Source organism: Varroa destructor, unplaced genomic scaffold (genome assembly GCF_002443255.2).
Source record: "Varroa destructor unplaced genomic scaffold, Vdes_3.0 BEIS01000002.1, whole genome shotgun sequence".
In the NCBI taxonomy this organism is placed as follows: domain Eukaryota; kingdom Metazoa; phylum Arthropoda; class Arachnida; order Mesostigmata; family Varroidae; genus Varroa; species Varroa destructor.
This window is the reverse complement of record NW_019211455.1, coordinates 34137641-34150786: the sequence shown is the minus strand read 5'-3', so window position 1 is coordinate 34150786 and position 13146 is coordinate 34137641. Positions and strand designations below refer to the sequence as shown.

The window sequence follows — 13146 nt, the reverse complement described above, 5'->3', positions numbered from 1 at the left end:
GTCTTATTGTGGCTTTGTACAACTTTTATATTTAAAGTTTTATAAAAGATGGGAGATTCCACTTTTTATTTATAGTTAGAATCTTATATAAAAGCCATGATACGATATTACGATTATTTTTGAGATCCGATGATAGACGATGCGCATATAAACCCCCGCTATTTTTACCACGATACACGACATGGAATAGATGCTTTATAAAGAAAAGTAGTGTTTTTATCAAATGTATCGTTATTAAAGGCACCATTCTAGTGAATTTCGCTCTGAGTATAGCTAGATTAGTCATGTCTTACACAACATATACACTTTTCCTTTATTCGCCTTAGTTCATACCTCTAAGTGCTTAGCCGAAGGTACGTGCGCACGAAAACTATGATTGTATCCGATTATTTCACGACATTGCCAGGGATGCTCATTTCACTAATAGTCGGATAATTGGTCATAGCATGCAATCGAGAACTGGCTGGTAATTAAAAAATTATTGGCCCGCTTTTCTTACACAATGGTATACTATATAAAACTATATAAAAATGTCAGTGCTGGCCACGATCAAAAATCATCACGATTAGCGGTAATTTTCACACGGTATTGTTGCCGTAGTACTCGGTGCCGATGACGTTTAGATGTTACTGCATCTTCAACAATTTTAATACACTTTTATACGCCACCAAATGGTGAACCCCATTCTGAATTTAATCATGCCATCGATTTTAAATCACTGAGACATTTTTTCCGATAAATCAGATTCATCCTCAGTATTAAACAAGAATCGACTTGCTAAAAATTGGCCTTTCTTCCTGTAAAGATCGTATAAAATTACAATATCGAGAACACTTTTTTTAGTTCCATTTGTAAACGGTTACCAATTTAAGTGACAAATTGCTTTTGGTGATTAAATCTTGGCGAGAGAGTTTTGTTCTCAAATGACATAAATTTTTTTTAATAATGCGTATTATTTATAGATAGTTATTTTATTACTTAGCCGCAATAACGGCCGCAGCAGGTACGCATAGGACATACAAAGATAATTCATCTTTGCCTCACGTTTTACAAACAAACTTTTGTTAGATTCGATGCCCTAAAACCTTTATTAAGCTCTGCCAGACGTTAAAAGAAGTACACATAAACCGCTGTGGTACACCAAATCGGTTTTCCTATACAATTTGTAGGACCGAGTTCTGAAAAAAAATCAGGAAAGGCCACTTTGTTGTGATAAGCGAAAAAAATGGTAGGAAGTGACGCCTGTTGCTCTTCGATAGTAAAAAAAGCTGGGAACTTCCGTAGAATTTTCCTCAAACTAATGGCGTCTAAAGAACAGGTGGTTTACAAGAATAGTATCTTGTAGCTTTCCTTCTTTGCTGACTCTGGTTAGGAAGCGCTGTGAGGTACATACGATTGGATAACAATGTCAAGCACAATATTGGCATAAGTAACTTTTACCTTAACGATAAGATATTAATGTTACTCCGTCTGGATAGCAACCATTACCTGCTATCCAAACTATTAGGTGCTCTGGCACAGTTTGTCGTTAAATATTAAAAGACTCTGTAAGCGATTTGTATTTAATTGGCATGAAAGCCACACTAAGCACGAGTGCTCGGCTACGTACGAACCTGACAGGTGTGCTTTGTAACTAGATAAGAGCTTAAATGAAGATCCGTACCGATACTCTACGTGTGCAATCAGGCTACGTGCACCTTAATACTGACGTAATAGCATGAAAACAGGTCCCGTTAAAGATCCAGATAAAACACTCATCCTAATCTCTGGTACTGCGGCGACCATTATGTTTTTTAAAAGGATATCGAAGGGCGTAAGCAGCTACATCTATCGGCAGCTCTTTAAATCAAAGACTTCTTTGTGTCCTATCACTGCAAGCTTTAAGATAAAGCCTAGCTTCGTTTAACTGAAACGATCGGTTGAACCATGTCTTGACAAGCCTTTGCTGTCAAAAAAAGTAGTTTACAGCAGGCTCTAAAGAGGTCGGACATATTTATAGCAGTTAATTACAAGACAACAGGAAATGCACGAGAAAGTAACTCGATGAGTCTCAAGAGAGCAGTAAACCAAGTAAGGTTTTTTCTTAACACCTATCAACCACTGAATGTATGTAATCGTTACACAGAGCTGGAAGTTCGAGGAAGTCAGAGAATACTAGCCGAAGCCCTGTTAAAAGTATGTGATTTTCCTGCAGTTCGTCATTGAAGCTGGTAATATCCACGGACAAACACCTCGCACTTTGAAGTTTTGAAATGAAAATCACTCATCATTTGGTGGCAGAACATTTTTTCCAATATTCGAACAAATTGTACTGAGATTTGTCAAATATTGCATCATTATCCACATATTAGATTGGATGAAGTTTCACATTCCCCTAAAATAGAAAACCACATCTTTTATTCCTGTGATAATGAGGTACTGTGTTATGCGTCCCTTGTCACTGTCCATCACTTTCTCCCATCTTTCCAGTAAATATCTCCATATGTATCTCCATAAAGCAGTGAGTGTCGTCTCGAAGAAATTCTCCCACTATATTTTGAGTTGTCGAACGATTCCGAAGATGGTTGCCCAGCACACGGAAGAGCTGAAAACCCGTCCTTGCATAATCCATACAATATAGAGGATGCAACAAAACTTCTCATTCTAGGTCCAGCAAAGCAGCTCTGACGATGTTTACTGCATGTGGCCTTGTATTGTCGTCGAGCAAGATGACCTGACCTTGTCTGTCGGATCTTTTAACTTGGTTAACTCATTGCAACTGCGCCAAATGAACGTGTCAATCAACCATCTGTCTTTTTTAGGCACAAGTTCGCAGTAAATTAATCCCCACAATCCCACCAAACGCAAAAAACAATCTTTTTTTTTTTGCTGAAGATCTAGCTGGACCCTGGGTCCTAGTCTTTTTTTCTGGAGCTATCCATTCTCATTTCTGGCTCATGTTAGCGTACAGACGCTACTTCCCATTACCAATGACAAATCTATGTAAAAATCTTGTCACTGTCGTCGCGTGATGCTTCAAACCAGGTGAGATATTGGAATTCAAGGCTGAACCGTCATTCCTTATCTAATTTAGAGTATTAAAAGTTACTCAAGCTCCAAGTTTTGTGTTAGCTCAAACAATTTCAGGTTGCTAACAACGGTCCTGTGGCTATAGGCACCCTTTCGGCCAATTCCCAGGTTGTTTGTCGGTCGTCATCCTTCAAAACTACCTTCAAATAATCGTCATCAAATAGAGAATCGGTTGAAACGGGTATATTCTCTTGGTTCTGGATGCTGTTTTCAAACTTGGCAGGCTGGTTCAAGAGCGTTGAACTTCGATGAAATTCGTAGTATGGAAGACGCCAAAAATGCAATTTTTGTCACAGGGGAAATTCATCTTCGAGGAGTTCTTTCGAGTTAAAATTATACCCGTAAAAAGTAATGGTAAAACTTTCTTCTTAGGTCGGTAGATCGTCGGTATCGAACTAGCCTAGTAAATCATATTTTCGAAAATTTTCCATAAGCTTTCAGCTGCGATCTCTAAAAGGATAAGATCGTGTACAATTAGACGAAAGAGCTCCTCCTTTTTTCACAAAGTACATGGATGCATCTCTAAGATTAGTGGGCAGACTTCCTTTAAACCTGTATCAGACCATGTTACACCGTGTTAGTTACATGAAGTGGTATGTTATTTGCTGCGCAGTTTACAGAACATTTTTGAGATGTTTAGAACGGAGAGCATCAAGCGATACGGATCAGCTGCGAGAAAACGACAGCACCACTGCTTCGAATAGCATTTACAGTCATAAAGATTTGCAAAATTGCTCAAACATGTTGGCGTTACAAAGCATTAAATAATGTTTCAGTTAGGTTCTCAGGTTTCCTCAGAATCAGATGTGTCTGTTTTGTTTGAGACCAAAAAATGAGACAACACATCACATGTTGGAAAGTTTTCAGTAAGATACTGTGTGCTGAAAATTCGGACCCTCTGTATACTCACCGATATGTGCTGCAAAATTCGAGCGCGCAATCTTTAAAAGTGATTATTTTCCAATCGTATATGTCATAAAAGTTTTTTAAACAAATTTCTTCATAGAACAAGGTGTGTTCTGCTGCTCCAACTTCCCATTCGTAAAGCAAAAATAATTTGAGAAAATGCAGTGACGTTGCAATCTCTGATGTTTAAGCTATAGCAAAGGGTGAATTATTGCGCTTGTTTCCCAGATGTTCCTGCCCGGTTAAACCTCAGATAAACATGGTTAAGACAGTCGGCACTCGGAATCAGAGGGACTAATAAATGTATCAAGTGTGGCCAGCAAAGGTATACGAAGCGTGGGAGTTTTGATCTAATTAATATTTTTGAAGTAACAGGCCAGTAGCAAAGGTTCTCTAGCAAAAAGATCTCGACAATATCGTAATGTAAATTTGAAGTTTATTTTCTTCCAATGTTGTAGCATTGTTAATCGCTTGTTAAAACTAAAAAATGGTTCAATACAACGGTGCCCTTTATGTCTATTCTTAATAGCAGTTTCAATAACAGAAATACGTAAGATTTGTACGTTTCACTCAATTTTGGATGCGTTTTATATCAGTAGTGCAACTAGTTACTCACGTGAAATTTATATAAAATGCACGAAAATGTTAAACCATTCCTTAGATCACAACAACATATGAGCATACTCGAAGTTAAATCATTTGCAGATGAGGTAAAATAATAAAAGAAAGACATGCAGGATGATGCGAATCAAAGACATATTTAAAAACGAAGAACCAAGTTATTCCTGAGAGGAAAATGAGAAACTAGAAAATCTTAATCGAATTGTTCAAACTAACTGCCAGCAGAGCCATGCTCTTTATTTTGTCGTATCTTTAATCCCCAATTATTTCAAAGAAGTGCAGTTTGTACAGGCTTTCCATACCGATTCTTTCATTAGATTTCATTTGCCTGGCTAACCCTAGATGCTTTGTCTCGTTTACCGTATGTTTGTTTATCTGTACACCTGCGCATACCTGCACAAGACCTTTGTATAAATTCCCACTGTCACATGCCCCTTAAGACAACGGTGATAGTCGTGATCAACGTGTTGCGAAATGGTTGCTTTAGAACCACCAAACGTACCAGAAACGATCCTCTTTCTATTTAGACTTACACCTAACAGAAAAATACAATTTTATCAGGAAAACAAATTTTGTGAAGAAATTCCCACAGGTACCTAGCCCGTCAAAGGCTTGAGAAATTGGATCTACAGCTTTGATCACTATACTTGGACTGTCAGGTATTAAGTACTTTCTTCTAGGTAAAGGACTTTTTAAATATTGCTACACTGATTAGCAAAGGAAATTTAACTAGTAAATCGCAGGCAGGATTGAGATGTATACTATAATCATCGTCCACCCCATTGTCAAACAGAGAGACATCAGAAGCCATAATAAGTAGGGTTAGTAGATTACGTCTCAAATGCGTGTTCTAGCAATCTTCTTTAGGGTTACATTGTGCCAATGCTACGTTCGTAACAGGACGTACGATATCACACGTACTTACTTAAATGGCATGCACTAACAAAGTAGTTAGAAACGTCTATGTAAGATACCCCAACACGTTCGTTGTCAACGTTGGACCACTGTACACACTTTGTTGTCAAATATTGTCCTAGTTTTAGTAACTGAACTAAATCACTAGTCATAAAGTACTGGTTCAAGACCTTTAGCGAAACATATGTCCGTCGAATTCTAATCTCTCGAGCTTTGAGCTTTACGGCCACATTTTGAGGAATAAACTATTATTTACCACCCTTTTTATACGCTAGACACCCGACCTGCAGTTCTTGCTCGTCGCTTTTTAGTTCTCCCTTATATTCCATTTTCAAGTGATTTCCTTTTTAGATTTTAATCATCTATGTCTATGGCTTTCGTAGAAGTATATTCATGTATATTTTAAACATAAAAACATTATTTCGTATCCATCGGCTGATGACGCAGCTTGAAACGCAACACAGTGATGAGCAGCTATATTGCTAGCTATGAAATGAATTTCAATGCTGGTGTTTCTGCTTCTTCATGTTCTCTCTTATCTCTTACTTTTGTACTCAGTTGGTCAGCCTTTGTGTTACCACTCGGTTACAACTTCACAAGCGTTCATCGTTATCTCACTTGTTCTTTTTCTCTCCCTCTCTCTCTCTCTCTCTCTCTATCTATATATATATATATATATATATATGAGTACAAAACATACGAGTTATATATATATGACTCATATGTTTTGAATCGCAAAAACTTCATGGTAAGCGGCAAGTGGGCGTCTTTCAAAATACCACCAGTATAAGATATGTACAGACATAGTAAATAGTGAAAAACGTATCAGTCATGCATCAGTTTTTCATACTATAGGCACACTGCTGCTCCTCAGCAAAAAGGAACTTGCTGTATTTTTTTTAAAAAATGTTAACCAAGGTAAATACATCAACTGAGTGAAATTAATAAACTTGATAGTTAATTGAAAGATCAATTAATCAACTAAGTAAATATGATTGGATTGAAGCTACAGGCTATACAGCGCCGTTTTTAATAAATAATCAAACTCGTTCCTTTTCCTCAAATAGAAAACAATATACCGAAATTAAACACTTTCAAACGGCCAGCCGTTCAAGGAGAGTCAGTGCTGAGATTAAGTATTGTTGAAGAATGTGCCAGCAGAATGAACAATGGACAGAGCATGGCTGATTATGCATTTTGTAAATCTTTTTAACGGCTTAATTTACATCCGAGTGCCAAAGCAAATAAACTGAATGACGGTTTAAAATTGTGTGGCAGAGTTTTGGGGATTTTATTTACTGCGCCTTATGTATACGTACTGGGTTCTTAGATGCCTTTCAAAGATTTAAGCAAAGTAACCTGCAGATCCCCTAGCTGATTTAATTGCATCATGGAAAAAGCAAAAAATCACAGAAACGAAGAGATCGAGGAATTAAAATTAAGAAAGTGAATTAATTATACCTAAAGTGAAAATTTCAGTGTAAAAATGGTCAAAAGCCCATTAAAGGAATGGTACCCCACACGACTGTAGGGTAAAATTTTGTTTCCAATTATTTTGAGTCTCTTTGGGTGAATTTCTAATAGACGCCAATTCAAGCAGGATTTGAATTCTTTGGCACGGTAGTTTTGATAATTAAAGCTCTGCTGACAAAAATCAGAAGTAACTGATGTCAACTAAACAAAAAACAACAATGAATCTAAATCTGGTTTTTAGGCCGAGCTTGTCTCGTAACTTTTACTCTACCTATACGAATTGTAAAATAACCTCATCATATACATTAGAGAGACAAAAACCGTTTAGGCCATCCGACCTTTTTTTAGGAATTTTATTTGGTTAAACTGTAGTTAAGTCCACCTTGGTATCTTCAATCCAACGTAAGCTGCCACTGACTCTCAAAAAAACGATGCAAAGAAAGAGCTGCGAGCGAGGGTAAGTTTCCGTTTTAGGTTAAATGGCCAGGTGGTTCTTTTAGAAAGTTCACAGGGGGCGACAAAACTGGCGTGTTAGTGCAGCTTTGACCACCGGCTAAGCAACATGAAACAAGTTGATCTACTGATTATCAAAAAATACAGTTATGTTAGTAATTGGTAATAATGTATCATTGTGAACCTGAAAACTAGAGAAAGAATAAACTGTAATCGTGGTCCAAATCGTATTTTTTCTTAAATTTTAAATTAGCAGTCCGTTAAAATCGTTAAGCGTTTAGTAACAAACTGCTTAGGCAGCGTCTTATGCTTCTCGAAATATTAACATCAAGTAAAAAAAAAAAGTTGTGAACAAGAGACCAAAACAGGAAATTCAGTTATTCCGCGAGCTCAAAAGGTTCAAAATGTCTCATACAAATGGATATACTTTGCATACAACCCAGAACATAATGTGAGAGTATAACAGACCTACTAGTTACTTTACATCAATTGAAGTAACCAGCAAACTTTTATATATCATATACATGTATCTTTTCTTTCAGCGAACATGCCTTTATCCAGCCATATGTGAGGGTAATATCGTGGAGCCGAGTTTTCAAATTAAGAAATCGAATATATCGTGTATCTGTTACACCGCACGCAGCTGGTGCAACGTCAGCTTGAGAAATGGTATTTTCAGTAAAAAACTAGTTAAAATTCTACAGAGCACCATTAACACTACATCATCTTTGTTTAAGAATAGTAAAGAGAAATTGCACCAACACTGACAATAGACTACTCAAACGGCTGCCCATGCCACCTAAATACACACTGCCACTAGGTAAGTCAAGTCATTAAGGTGTGCTGCACCACATGGTTAGACTCCAATCTGGAAACAGCTTTTTCGCGCATTTGGTTTTATTGAAACCTCAAACTGACTGACTCTTTGATAGCAACTACATATATGTTGCATGTGGAAAGGCAGCCAGAGATGACCCATGCCCGAAATTACAATATTTTATTGAATTTTATTTTAGTATAATATCTAGTTTGCCATAAATACTTCTGTAATAAATAATAGATTTAGTATGCTCTTCTCGTCTTATCTATAGAATCGATCATGGTAATCCGCACCTGTTCTATGAGGTCACATTCCACTCAAAGTGTATCAAGTATAGATGCAAATAATTTTGTTTAGCACAGTTTAATTCGTTTGTTAGAGTGCACACACATTATGTCCTTCTACATAGTGTTTTGAGAGCGCACGATGGGATTAATTATGAAATGGTTTTATCCGTTAGAACAGGTTTCGAATTACAAATCGTAACAACGTCGCCTTCACTAGCCTGATTCGGCAACGATGGCTCTCATAAACCTTTCTTGAGACTTCTAACGTGAACGTTAATGGATAACGTGCAACGCACTGTTATACTTGATCTAATGCGAGCCAGTAAATAAGCTAACCGTTCTCCTTGTAGATCAGGACTTAATCCTGGACCTTAACTACCATAGGCTCAGAGCTTTGCTCTGTTGGATTACTAACAAGCCGGTAATTTATGTAATGATCAGCACACTTACTAGGCTGAAAATTTTTCTATTCTGACACAAAATGTTGCGTATTAAGAGTACCTAAACGGCTGAAAACACATTACACCTTCGGTTCAGTCCAAGCAAAGACTGGACTGAAATATTGTAACGACTTTTCAGTACACCTTACGGAAGTATAACTTTTACGCCGTTCGGCCTCATATATTGAAGCTTTAAACTAAGCTAGTTTTTTGGAAGCATGCATGTGCTAGGAATAAATAGTGCATTACAGCCAGAGGATAGTCCGTTCCCTAAAGTACTATATTTCATTAAGTTTCAGTTTAGTATCCAATTTATCACAGGAACTCTTATGTTGTATCAGTTTTGTGATAAATAGTGAATTTCGTACGTTCTGTTTTCTTTCTACATTATTGGTGTTCCTTAAACCTTAGATTAGTGAAAAAAATTACAAAGAGTTATATCTAGTAAGTACAGTGGTTCGAGCAATGTAGATACCGATTTCTTTAATTGTTATTTTCTAAAAAACAACTTATAAATGTTACAATATCACAAAAAAAACTCACGACTTATTTTTATAGAATCTGGATTTATTTTGACGGGCAATACTGGGTACATTTTTTCAAACCTCTTAATACTCTTTAATGACAGTGGAACCATTCAGCACAGGTTCATAACGTGTGATTCTCCGATAGTCGAAGAAGGCAGCAAAAAAACTGATCTTTCTCGCAGTCTTCTTCGGCATGAACTTACCTGTGACGTAATTCTCAGATGGTTCAGCTTTTGTCCCACATCGCGTCACTTCTAGTGACGGTATGAGGAAAATCTGGTTCCTCTTAAAGTCCGTTAAGGTTTTCCTCAGAAGCTTTGGACGTGCTGCAGCTGTTCCAGTTTCAAATTTGGCACAATTCTTACTGTAAGCCTGATTCGATATAAATCGTGTGGGATCTCTAACTCTTCCACAAACTTTTAAAGAAAATTCAAGGTTTTTTAGTAAGTTTGAAACTGTTGGTACCGTCTGTTAGCTCTACTATGGGGCAACTGATGTTCAGTTCATATTTTGGCGCGCTGAGAAAGGGTTGTTTATTTAGAGCTTCATTTGAGCATTCCGTTATGCCCGTTTGACCGCACGGTCACACAAGGTTATATACTAAGCTTTATAAGTGGCTTGGTATCACTCGTACTGTATGGTCAAGGGCTATTAAGAAAATGTAGTTTTACTGCGCATGTTATTCTTAACCTGTTCGAGCTAAAATCTATTATGAAAGTGATGGTAATCTGGTTCTTGTAGGGAGTGAAAATATTTAACTACTCTGAGCTGTTATTCTGTGTGTCTGGTACTCCAATTAGCCACTGCTTCAGAATGAGTGAGAATATGTGGATTCTACTTCCTTCACTTTTAATTAGCCATTTTCTAATTATCTATTTTGTAATTCGTCGCTGTTTGATGTCCCAGCCGTAACTTTTAAGTCATTTCTTTACCTTTTGCGTTTTCCGATGTAAGCGTCCTATTTATTTTCAAAACAAGTTTTGCTCTATTTGGAAATTTAATCTTTTTTTTTTTCATTCAGTTTTTGTAACACTTGTCATTCAGTATATGTTTGATACGGTTCCCACAATATATTAAACGTTATTCGCGATGAAATGATACGCGCACAATAGCAGATGCAATAATCGGTTGAAAAAGGGATTTATATTGATACAGAAATACGCGTTGGAGGAAATGCCTAGCGTAAAGATTAAATAGCACAGCAGTGCAAGCATAATATTTCGGGCATAATGTAAGAAGAAAAGCAGTACATTCATATAAAGGAATAATACAGATGGACCTAAAACTGACTACATTCCCATGTGTTATTAAAGAATCACTTGAGATCGTATGCACAAAATTAAGAAGTGGTTGGTTAAATAAGACTTAAGCCGATTGTAAACTATAAGAGAAAAAGTTATATTACGAAAGAGCTTCAAAAAACATATCGTGCGATGTTGCGAAATGATTTTGCTACAAGGCTACAAATAAAGGCTAGAAGGATGCCATCATCTTCATCAGAGGGGCACGAGCGAAGAAAATTATACCGCAACATGAGAAAGGTTATGCGGAAAACGTGGATTGCAAGCTGACCTTTGACACATTTTTTCAAGAATTTTGCAGAGATGTGGGTTATAATTATGGATCTTAGTTTGTTAAACTATCAGTGCTGTCTTTACCTTCAAATAAAAGACCTGAAAGATCCTAAACCATGATAGAAAAACATGTCTGAAAAAATAAGTATATATGTATCCGTAGGTAATTACACGAAGTATTTGCTAGAAGATTTTACATGAAACAACTGTAGGTAAGGTAGTCGGCTTTTGCAAACGAATTGTCTATAGGTGAGAGAATTACTTCATCGGTAGCAGGTGAAAAATTCTAAGGATAATTAAGGAAACGTTTTGAGAGGAGCATCGAGGCATAGGGTAATGGAGAATCTAGCTGAATTGCCGTAATCTAACATAAAACTTTCACCAACAAAAGACGCAAATAATTCAGTTACTTCATTATAGCCTTCGAAAGTAATACCATAAGATTACATAGTCTTTGGTGGATAGGTCTTTTACGTGCGATCATAGAATCTGCTGACAAGCCTCCACAGACATCTATAAGACATTATGGCCTTGCCAACCCTTTTGCGGCGGGATCGTCTGCATGACCATCTATAGCAACATATATAGCGGCGCCCGCGCAGTCAAGATACTTCACCAGAGGAATCGCATAAAGAATGATCGCATGCTAAACTTAAGGGCCATGTCTATATTTTAAATAAGCAAATCTGAAGTGGAATCCGAATTACTGCATTTCGTTTGAAGAATCTGTAGCGAAGAGACGACCGAGATCCAGCCGAAACCGAAAATAAAAGACCACAGGCCATTGCCGAAAGAAAAGAGCACTTGCGCCGCACCAACAACCAGCTTTGTCAGCACAAGAGAAACGGACCAGATGACTGCAGAGTAAACAACCGTTGAAAAAGCGGCCGAAAAAAAGCAATGTATACCGATGTGCAATAGATACGGTTCAAGATCGAAAAATATGCGTTGGGATATTACTCAGTAAATGTAGTCTATGTCAATAGATTTCTCATAAGGTAAAGTTTTAATATTTTCACTTACTGTTTTTTCCGCGAACTAACTTTAGTACGTGAATGTGGTTTAACTTTTTAACTACTTGTTGTGATTAATTTTAAATCTGTTATCCTAGGAACATGGTTCCTTTAGGTTAGTAGTATCAGGTTCGATAGTGGCATTGTGGGTACTGAATCAGTGTCATGTTCCATTTCAAGTAGTTCCTCCTTAATTAATACCCTTCAGTTATTTCGTAATGGTGTGAAGGAAATTCAGTGCTAGATCTTTCACTTTTTTTTTTCAGGAATCCAGCTATAGGTTCTGGTAGATTTTCCTTTAAAACATCTACATGTATACCTATACATTTTTTGAGTTTCTTCACACTTTCTTTTCTACAATGACTGCGTGTCGCGGTTTTTAAACGACATTTAATGGCCGAACGATCGTTTTTGTAGCAGCAATTGCGGAGCTGTATTTTCAAAGTGCTTGACTTTGATTTCGCTTGATTATTAGTACTTACTTGACTTGGTTATTTTTTTCGGAAAGTAATCCTAATTTTGTCTTCGATTACAACCGATAACGAGGTTGTTTTTCACGGTAGTTTAAGAAATTAACCCTAATTGTTGACGATCGATCTTGGGTGGTGATGCAGTGGTTATGTCGTCACTTAGCATTTTAATTTGTGATACTTGTTGAAATAACCGTCGACGTGTAATTGGGTCTGTCCCCAATTTAATACTGTGTAATAATAATTAAATAAGGTATAAGTTTTGGAGGGGGGGGGGTATTGGAAATCCCTTTTCATGCATTTATTTCTAATTAAGATTACAAAATAGATTATGGGTTTTACAGACAGTTTCATCATATGAGATTTACCTTCGGGGTACATGTATGGAATAAGACATATACTTTCTTATTCATATATTTTATCCAACGTTATTTCAGTCTCAGGAGGGTTTAAATTATCTCCTGATTTTTTATACACTAAGGAAGTTATAAGTTTCTTGGTTGCCGATGTGCAGAGGTGAATCAATACTCAATATATTTTTTAAAACCTTATAAATTTCGTGAATTGCTTCTTGTTAA

The 13146-nt window shown here is 36.8% G+C and overlaps 2 protein-coding genes and 1 long non-coding RNA gene across 8 annotated transcripts in view; 1 reads left to right on the top strand and 2 right to left on the bottom strand.

Annotated features, from left to right (window-relative positions):
• LOC147757707 (uncharacterized) overlaps positions 1 to 13146 on the bottom strand; it is a 42095-nt gene that overhangs the window by 24922 nt on the left and 4027 nt on the right. The window lies entirely within an intron of this gene.
• LOC111244215 (putative fatty acyl-CoA reductase CG5065) overlaps positions 1 to 13146 on the bottom strand; it is a 113200-nt gene that overhangs the window by 96160 nt on the left and 3894 nt on the right. The window lies entirely within an intron of this gene.
• LOC147757708 (uncharacterized) lies at positions 3696 to 4476 on the top strand. Its single transcript, XR_015320847.1, has 2 exons — positions 3696 to 4018; positions 4204 to 4476. It is a non-coding gene; the product is annotated as an uncharacterized LOC147757708 (long non-coding RNA).